Consider the following 10,251-nt stretch of genomic DNA (forward strand, 5'->3'; position numbering starts at 1 on the left):
AGGATATGCAAAATGACCATATTTATCAAAGGGCTTTGTGAGGACTTCTTGAAACAGAACTCAGAGAGAGGTGGGTAAATCACATGTTGGTTAAAAGAAGGTGTGTAATTTGATTGTTTCACAATGAAACAATCAGGTAATCACCTGAAAGATTACCTCAACAAGTGCAGCTTAAAGAAAACCTAAAGAGAAATACTAAGGCTCTAACCTGATGCATTACTGCATGATACCTCCGCGGCCTGGCAGACCAAGGGGTGAAGAGAAACCCTAAGGTATGAACCCCTGGGTTGCTTATTCATTTTGGTTTACTTGTCCATAGCCTTGGCCAAGTGTAGCTTTGCAGTGTAGCTAGGAGGAATTCTCTTAGGGAGAGCAAGTTCTGGTTGAAAACTGGATTTTCTAACTTGGGAATAAAGAAGGCAAAACTGTGATTTTTGTAAATCTAAAAAACAAGGGTTTACTTATTCACTCAAGAAATGTTTACTGAGAGCCAACTATTTGTCCTCCCAAGTTTTACATTTCATAGTTCTATCTCTGAAACTTCAAGCATGCATGACTTCTACCAGAAACAGTGAGATGTAGTAGTGATTCAAGGCATGGGCTTTGTAGGGGAATAGACCTGGGTTTGAATCCCAGATCTACTGTTTGTTTTCTAGCTGTGTGACCTTGGTCTAGTTACTTAACCACTCTGAATTTCAGTCTTCTTATCTCAGTGATCTCATCTGTAAAATGGGTATACTAGCAATACTACTTTAAACAGCGAAAGATGTATAGGATCTCAAAAGAAATAAGAGTATGTGGTACTACTTTATATAGGGTGGTTGTAAGGATTAAATTAGATAATGCATATAAAGAAGGCACTTTGCACAATGTCTATTTTATAGTAGACAGTAAAAACTACGGTAGTAGCAAGATGATGCTCATGAAGTCATCCTTATTTTCAGTTCATTCTCCCTCTTCTTCACCTATCTATGTCTCTTTCTCACTTTAAACTCTTGGGCAAAAATGTTTGTCTTACAAGAAGTCTTTTTGGCTAACAGTTTATCCTGATATTTCCTTTACTTGGCACCTATTCAAAATTCACATACATAGTTCAGGTCATGCTAATTTTGCCTTTTTCCCTATTTTTATGTATTCTTATGTATTCATTTGTATAATTCCTGAATTCCTAATTATCATAGACTAATAGATGCATAGATTAAACATTTAAAAATATAAAATTTCCATGTACTTCAGGAATCCCTTAAACTAAAACCCTGTCTAGTGGTCATTCATTTACTACTTGAGCACTGTCAGGGACAGAGAGTTCACCATCTCACAAGACATTTCAGTTCATTGCTGAACAGCTCAAGTTTTTAGAAAGTTATTGTTCAAACTATGCCAAAATATGCCTTCCTCTAACTTTCACACATTTTTTTCCTTGTTGTGCCTTCCTGAACAATATAGGACATATTGTAAGTTGTCTCCTATTTACTTTGTATCATCCAGTCAATTCCTAATCAGTGGTATTGACATGTTGGCTCTTTCCTTAACTAATGTTAGAATTTCAATGTTTTTACCACTATTTTATTAATTATAAATAATAAATACACTAATTATAAACAAAATTTTTTAAATTTTCTCTTGGTGGGATGGGGGATACTCCACATATTTTTGAGGATGACTTTACTTTTGTGTCTTGGAGAAGGATTTGGGGGCCAGTCACCTGTGCGATGTGGGGTTTTTTGGGGTCTCAGGAATCCCCCTGCCCAACAATATTCTCCTCCCTATTAATATGCTGTCTAAAATTTCATCCTTCATTAAAACAGCATTCCTTCGGGTTTTAAAAGCTATAAGGTTTTTGAGTCCTTGTTAAAAAGGCAAATGGTCCCAGGAAACAAAACACCAACTAAAAAGTACTACTAATAACTTAGCAGGGATTAATTCATTGATGGCAACCTGAGTGTAAAATAGCAGATTGATTGAGGTGTGATCTGGAAACAGTACAAGACTGACAGAGATCCACGGACTTTGTTTCATTCATCTCACTATAGTACAGTGACTGATTCATATCAGGCCCTCACTGATGAATGAATAAATAAGGGTATGAAAATGAATGAATGAGGCTGGAAAAGTGAGCATCTATCCCCCCAGTCAAATATTACCTACTTGGTAATCTTATATAGAACCATTTAAGTGTGATAACACCAGAAAGATTGGGGTTCCTTGGCTTAATAACACCATGCTGACTCTTAACAGAATGTTCTTTTAATCTTGGTCTGCTCTCCCCACAGCTATTTGATGTCTCATCTTTAGCTGGCAGTTGGAGACATGACTTCTTTGTGAGACTGTTTCTATATAAAGCTCTGGCAGTAGGAACTGCCTAGATTACCAACAGTGATTCACACAGCTACATAAAGTGCTTACACCCACACAGGGTCATGGAGTGAAGGAACCAGATTCCAGTTCAGATCTTATTTCACTGCACAATATTGTGGAATTAGTTAACATTACTCTCTACTTATCTACATAAGCTATTGTAGATGTAGTGATCTCCATCATACAATGTGAATTTGAGTAGAGTATTAAAAACCTCATTAATTCTCACCAGTGTTTAATCTAAGTTTAAATTGCGGGGTTAGCGCTTAGAGGACTGAGGAGATTATTAAGTGCCTTCAGAGAATAGAAACTCTTTTAAGTAGTATATAGAAGCAACTGTTTCCTGCAAACAATCTTTGCCTATTCAATAAAGCAGATCCAGCAGTGCTTCTCTTTGGCATCGTTTTAGTAGCAATTCATTTGTGTTATTATATCACTTGAAAATAATAAAGCTGCATTTTGTATTTTTAAAAATCTTTAAGAGGAAGGCCTACCTGACAGCAGTTTTCTTAACAATGGAAGGATATATTTAAAAATACATAAAATGCCTGTTTTAAGGCTATATGGTAACGTAATCAAAGCTAATGAAATATAGAAATCTGCTTCAAAGAACAACGTAAATGATTTGAATTAATAGTTCAGTTGCTTTTATGCAAATGAATACTTCCTAAAGCATTAGAAAAATTGTGGGGTTTTTTTTGTGCAAGGTTCCCAGTGCAGAACTTATATACAGTATGAATTTCCTTTATCATGGAATGAGTACTAACCATTCTCCAAAATAATAAAATACTACTATATTCTATAATTCCAATTATAGAATTTGCCTACTTCAAGCAAGTTTTATTAGTATAGTTTAACTCTAATTGCAAAATAATTTCATAGTGAAAGTAGGGTTCTATTTCCTTCATTTTGTATGCTCAGACTGTACTTCCGACACTGAAAAAAGTTATATCTAAAAGAATATCCCCATTGCTCATTTGTGGATATTGTTTAAATTATTGGATATCCTATTAATGCTTCTCTGAAGAAATAGATGTCCACAGCCCATTAATCCTTACTCTATAAATACCTAAAATGTTAGCAAAGTGATAAATATTGATAAAACATGTCTCCTTCAAGCAATAATATGTTACGAATCTTCTACTTTAGACTTTCATTTCACTGAACTGTGCCCTTTAAATGTAATTACATTTTTATAATATGAAGCTATGGTGGTTTTTGTGTTGTTTTGTATTTATGTGGAACATTTTTCATTTTTCTGTTATAACTTCTTTTTTTTTTTAGATGGAGTTTCGCTCTTGTTGCCCAGGCTGGAGTGCAATGGCCCGATTTTGGCTCACCGCAACTTCTGCCTCCCGGGTTCAAGCGATTCTCCTGCCTCAGTCTCCCGAGTAGCTGGGATTACAGGCAGGTGCCACCATGACCGACTAATTTTGTATTTTTAGTAGAGACGGGGTTTCTCCATGTTGGTCAGGCTGATCTCGAACTCTCGACCTCAGGTGATCCCACTGCCTCGGCCTCCCAAAGTGCTGGGATTACAGGTGTGAGCCACTGTGCCCAGCCTGTTTTAACTTCTTATGGGAATATTTTTCTTTCCCTACAGTAAGATCTTGGAGATAGTCTATATTTTTTTGAAAGGCTTCCTCAATCACATGTTCTATTTGTACTTTAGGGAAAGAAAATATTACTCAGAATAGAAGGGTAATATAAGGCTTTTACCTTCAGCCAAACAAAATGGCGAAAATGAACAAACATTCCAATGTCCTAAATTTACTTTCATATAAATTTTAATTACTGCATAAATTGTGTTCTGATTCCTGAGAAGCTAAGCAGTAAAGTACCGTTTCTACTGAACTATGAAAAACATAGATAATCTCAATTCCTTTAATATGGTTGTTTTCCTGACCCTGAGTCAGTTTCACCCTTGTCTTTGATATACCACTAGAATTTGTTATGAACAAAAGGAAAGCAGTGAAGATATACACAACAAAAGGCAAATTTCTAGTCCTCCAAGCACTACTTTTGCACCTGTTATTATATATTCTGTTAAAATGATATAAGCAATTATGGATAAGGTATTAGGAAACTCAGAGAACTACAATTTATTGAGGATATTGACTTAAATGAGCCAGAAGAACTTTCAGTTTGATAAAATTAAAACCTTTTGGAGTTTCAGGGATATGAAAAGTGATCTGGCCGGGCACTGTGAATCACGCCTGTAATCCCAGCACTTTGGGAGGCTGAGGTGGGCAGATCACTTGAGGTCAGGGGTTTGAGACCAACCTAGCCAACAAGGGGAAACCCTGTCTCTACTGAAATACAAAAATTAGCAGGGCATGGTGGCAGGTGCCTGTAATCCCAGCTACTGGGGAGGCTGAAGCAGGAGAATTGCTTGAACCCAGGAGGCAGAGGTTGCAGTAAGCCGAGATGGTGCCACTGCACTCCAGTCTGGATGAGAGTCTGTCAAAAAAAAAAAAAAAAAGCTGATCTGGGTGCCTTAGGGAAAAATTCACAAAGAAAATAGCCAACTATATTCTGGCCAATTTTATTTAGAAACAATAGTCTCTCTAGGCTTAGACTAGTTTCATGATTTGCCTCTTCTGAAGCTATAAGCAGAAATATGTGGTCAACTAAAATGTGACTTATATGTGTACAATGTATGCAGTTGAACTGTGCACAACCCCATTTGACTGTGAAGGAAGTTGGTGGGAAAATACTTGCTGAGTATTTGCTACTTTGCCACACAGGATGTTGAAAAATATTTTGATCTACAGCAAATATAAAAATAATTTTTGCTAAAAAAAACATCGAATCTAATTCCTCATTTTTCAAAACACCCACTTAATTTATAGGAAGATGTGCTTATTTATAGGAGCCAGGCTTTCTCCCCACCTACCCACCGCCTAGCCCCATGGGAGTGGAGGGTTGGAGTGGAAATTCACTTTTGCAAACCCTGCAAAAATCTGGAATTATTATCCACCCCTTCACAGATATCTTCTTGTGGATGGTAGAATTATTTAGTTGGTTTACATATTTATGGAGCAATCACCAGACAGTAAGGCCATTTTGTTTCATAAAACACAGGAGAGTTCCTAAGCACGTAACAAAGTTTTCATTTATTTGGATCTAGATGGTTTTTTAAATCTTCCTTTTGAAACTAGCTAAGTGAGCCAGACTTATCCATACCAGAAAAATCTGTGAATTTGTATTTAGGATTTATTCATTGCATATCATAGTTACAGTGGAATTCCTTTTCTCAACCCACTGTACAATGGATGACACAGCATTTTTTGTTCCAACCTTATAAAACAAAGGCCCAACAGAGGGCATGTTGAGCATTTTCATGGCTAATTCAAACACTTCAGTACTTCTCTCAAGCATATTTTTTTTCCATATTTTTTAAATTTTATTTTATTTTAAGTTCCAGGATACATGTGCAGGACGTGAAGGTTTGGGTAACTTGTTATACTGACATCTGAAATCAAATTTCCAATGTCTTCTGACACCATATGGCAACTGCTTCAATTATGAGAACACCAAGACACTCAGCCAAGGTCATCCAAATAGATTTAAATAAAACAAAAATCAATCTAATTGATTATTTTAAAACTAAGCATCTTGAAGATGGGAATAAATTCCCAGAATGAGTAAGGTCAGTAAGTTCATAGAATCTCTTTAGTGGCTACATGCTCGTGGGAGTAAGGTGACATACAGAATACAAATATGCTAAGTTTTGCCATTAATTTAATTACCTGCATGTGGCTAGCCCACCGGTGATGTTTAAATTTCAGGCTAACTTTCTTTGATCACTCAACATACTTCAGAGTCACCTCTTTATAGGTCTGAAGAGAATGCCTGCATAAAACAGAAGATGAAAATGTGCTGAAAAATGCCTTTCAAAGCCAACTTCGAGTGTCTTTTTATTATCTGCTCCTTTGTATCATCTACATCACTGCTTCCCATCTACTGGTATCTGTAACTGACTCGATTCCTTTTTAAGGACTAATAAGCAGCAACTCTGCGAAAACTATACATTGCTTTAGGTGGAAAATGAAATTCAATTCAAAAAAGAAAAAGTTAATTTTAATATCTCAAGAAGAAAGCTAGTAAAGCAAGATTATTGTTAATGCTTTAAAAGTATAATTCTTCTAAGAGAAAGATCATTAGAGCTTTGATAAATCACTAAAACTTTGAGCAAGAGCACCTTCTATTCCTAAATATCTGACAAACTACAATGAACCAGAACACTACTTTTTGCAAGACACAAGTTCCCTTACGCCTTCTCCACGTTTTTTCTGCCTACACATTTAAAACGTTACTAAACTCAGCTATTTTTCCCATCATAGATTTAAAATTTTGCTCTTCCCTCTTAACTGAGTTAAAAGTTAAGTAAAAGGGCTATTTTAATAATCCTTTGCCACAGTTAGTATCGTATATGTTTACTAAAATAAAAGATATACTATTTGAACAAAGTCACTGAACATTCCACTTTTAGCCAATTGTTTTGGTGTTATGTAGATAAGCCCGAGTCTTGACTACCTCCTAATATTCTTGAAGTTATTAAGTAGATAAACTTACTCTTTTTTTTTTTTTTTTTTTTTTTTTTTTGAGACAGAGTATCACTCTGTGGCCCAGGCTGGAGTGCAGGGGCACTCTCTGGGCTCACTGCAATCTCTGCCTCCTGGGTTCAAACGATTCTCCCGCCTCAGCCTCCCCAGTAGCTGGGGCTGCAGGTACCTGCGACCTCGCCCCTCTAATTTTTGTATTTTTATTAGAGACGGGATTTCACCATGTTGGCCAGGCTGGTCTCGAACTCCGGAGTTCAAGTCATCCCCCACCCCCCGCCTTGGGCACCCGAAGTGCTGGGATTACAGGTGTGAGCCGCTGTCCCCAGCCTGATGAAGTTGACAACAACAACAAAAAAAATACAAGCAAATCTCAGCCAGGTGGGGTGACTCACACGCGTAATCCCAGCACTTTGGGAAGCCCAGGCGGGTGGATTGCTTGAGCCCAGGAGTTGGAGACCAACCTGGCCAACAGGGCGAAACCCCGTCTCTACTAAAAATACAAAAATTAGTAGGGCGTGGTGGCGCAGCCCGTAGTCCCAGCTACTCCGGAGACAGGTTGGAGGATCGCTTGAGCCCGCGAGATGGAGGTTGCAGTGAGCCGAGATCAACCACTGCACTTCAGCCTGGGCAAGAGAGTGAGACTCGGTCTCAAAAAATTAATTAAAAGCAAATCTTATTCCGAATGTTCTAGAGCAATGCTGTCCAACAGAACATTTTACAATTATACAGAATTCTATTTCTGTGTTGACTATGCAGCCACGAGCCATCTGTGGCTACTGAGTGCTTGAAATATAGTTAATGCAACTGAAAAACTGAATTTTTAATATAAAAAATGTAAATAACCACATAAGCCTATTGGCTACCATATTGAACAGTATATGAACATGAACATGGGGTCGTTGGATAACTTTCATAAGGTCCATACAACTCCTTGAAATTGTGCACAAAATTGTGTGTGTTGATTTACTTTGTACCTAGGTTTCATCAAATTTTCAGAGGTAACTCTGACCTCAGAAAGGTTAAGAACTACTATAGCAGGGTGGGGCGCAGTGGCTCAACCCTATAATCCCAGCACTTTAGGAGGCCGAGGCGGGCGGATCACGAGGTCAGGAGATCGAGACCATCCTGGCTAACACGGTGAAACCCCGTCTCTACTAAAACTACAAAAAATTAGCCGGGCGTGGTGGCAGGCGCCTGTAGTCCCAGCTACTCGGGAAGCTGAGGCAGGAGAATGGCGTGAACCCAGGAAGCAGAGCCTGCAGTGAGCTGAGATCGCACCACTGCACTCCAATCCAGCCTGGGCCACAAAGTGAGACTCCATCTCAAAAAATAAAAAAATAAAACTGCTATAGGATAAGCAATATGGGCTTTATGTTTCCTGACACAAAGTTAAAACTAAAAACACAGTGATTTTTTTTTTATGTTTTAAGAAAATATGCAAAATCTTCAACAAAACTAATAATTTCCTAAAGTTGAATTCAAATAATGCATTATACAATTCTACAATCAACATGTATTCCTCTTTTTTTTTAAAAAAAAAAAAAGCTTTTTATTTTTTTAAAAAAAAAGCTTTTTATTTTTTAAAAATGTAGATTTACATGCAGTTGTAAGAAATAGATCCTGTATACCCTTCATCCCTTTACCTAGTTTCCCCAGTGGTATCACCTTGTATAACAATAGTACAATATCACAACCAGGAAATTGAAGTTGATACAATCCACCCACCTTATTCGAATTTCACTAATTTTACATGCAATTATATGCATGTTCTACACAATTTTATCACATGTGTAGGTTCATGTGACTATCACCACAGTTAAGATTTAGAACAATTCCATTGCAACAGAGCTCCCTCGTATTGTCCCTTTATAGCCAAAAGGACCTCCACCCCATAACCCCTTATTAACTCTGGGCAACCACTAATCTGCTATTAATATAATTTTATCATGTCAAAAAATGTTGTATAAATTGAATTTTATTGTACGTAAACTTTTTGGGATTGGCTTTTTTTCATTCAGTATAATTCTTGGGAGATTCATCCAGATTGTTGCATATATTAATATCTCCTTTCTTTCTATTGCTGAGTGATATTCCATGGTATAGATGTACCACAGTTTGTTTTACCATTCACTCACTGAAGGATATTTGGGTTGTTTCCAAGATTTGGCAATTATGAATGAAGCTGCTGTGAAAATTTGTGAACGGGTTTTTGTGAAAGTAATTTTTCATTTTTCTGAGATAAAGGTCCATGACTGAAATTGGTAAGTTGGATGTTAGTTTTATAAGAAACTGCCAGACTGTTTTCCAGATTGGCCATGCCATTTCACATTCCCACCAAAAAAAATGTACGTATGATCCAGTTCCTCCACATCCTTGACAACATTTGGTGTAGACACATTTTTTTTTTAATTTTAGCCTTTCTGGTAGGTATGCAGTGATATCACATTGTGATTTTCATTTGCATTTCCCTAATGGCTAATGACATTTAACATCTTTTCATATGCTTATTTTCCATTTGTATTTCCTCTTTGGTGAAATGTTTATTCATGTCTTTTATAATCAGACACAAGCATCCAAAATAGGAAAAAGTTCTTTTTACATGGGAATTCAAGTAATCAGTGGATAATATGGTTTTACAAAAGAATGAAATGCTGTTCAATGGGGATTTTTTTAATTGGCTATCTGCTAAGACAGATGCCCTAACATTAACTCTTACTTACCTCAGTGAAGATGTTTTTGTGGAGGACTAGGAAAATAGGATCAGGAACAACACTTGCCTTTCTGATACCTTGACTGTAGACAGAATTGAGAGAATACAACTGGAGATAAAAGAGAGTTTTTGGCAGGTATCGGATTCAATAATTTCATGAATGCATTTTCTAACAAGTATCTGTAGTGCAGATATTTTATGTCCTTGGTATGCTTTGGATATATTTAGATGTAGTTTGTTGCCTTGTTTTAGGAGTCCAAGTTGTATACTCACCTGGACAGAGAGCTGTCTACTACAGTTCAGGCAGGGCAACAGAATTACCTGCAGGCTAACCTACTCTTCTCCTTATAAAAAAGATTGAATAAAAAGCCTACAATGACAGTCCACTGCCCAGTGAATCAAGACCAACTCCAAAATATGTCATTCAAGGTCAACAAAGCCCTAACCTACCTTTTCTGCCCAATCTCCCACTACTCCTCCTCTTGTACTCTAACCAAATGAAAATACTGTTTTCCAAATCCGCTCTGCTCTGTCCTGACTGAGCTTTAGTTACCGCTGTATCTTTTACTGAAATACCTTCCCTCACCATTTGTGTCTATCAAAATCCTATCCCAC

The sequence above is a fragment of the Macaca thibetana genome, chromosome X, assembly GCF_024542745.1.
Source record: "Macaca thibetana thibetana isolate TM-01 chromosome X, ASM2454274v1, whole genome shotgun sequence".
NCBI classification, from domain to species: Eukaryota; Metazoa; Chordata; class Mammalia; order Primates; family Cercopithecidae; genus Macaca; species Macaca thibetana.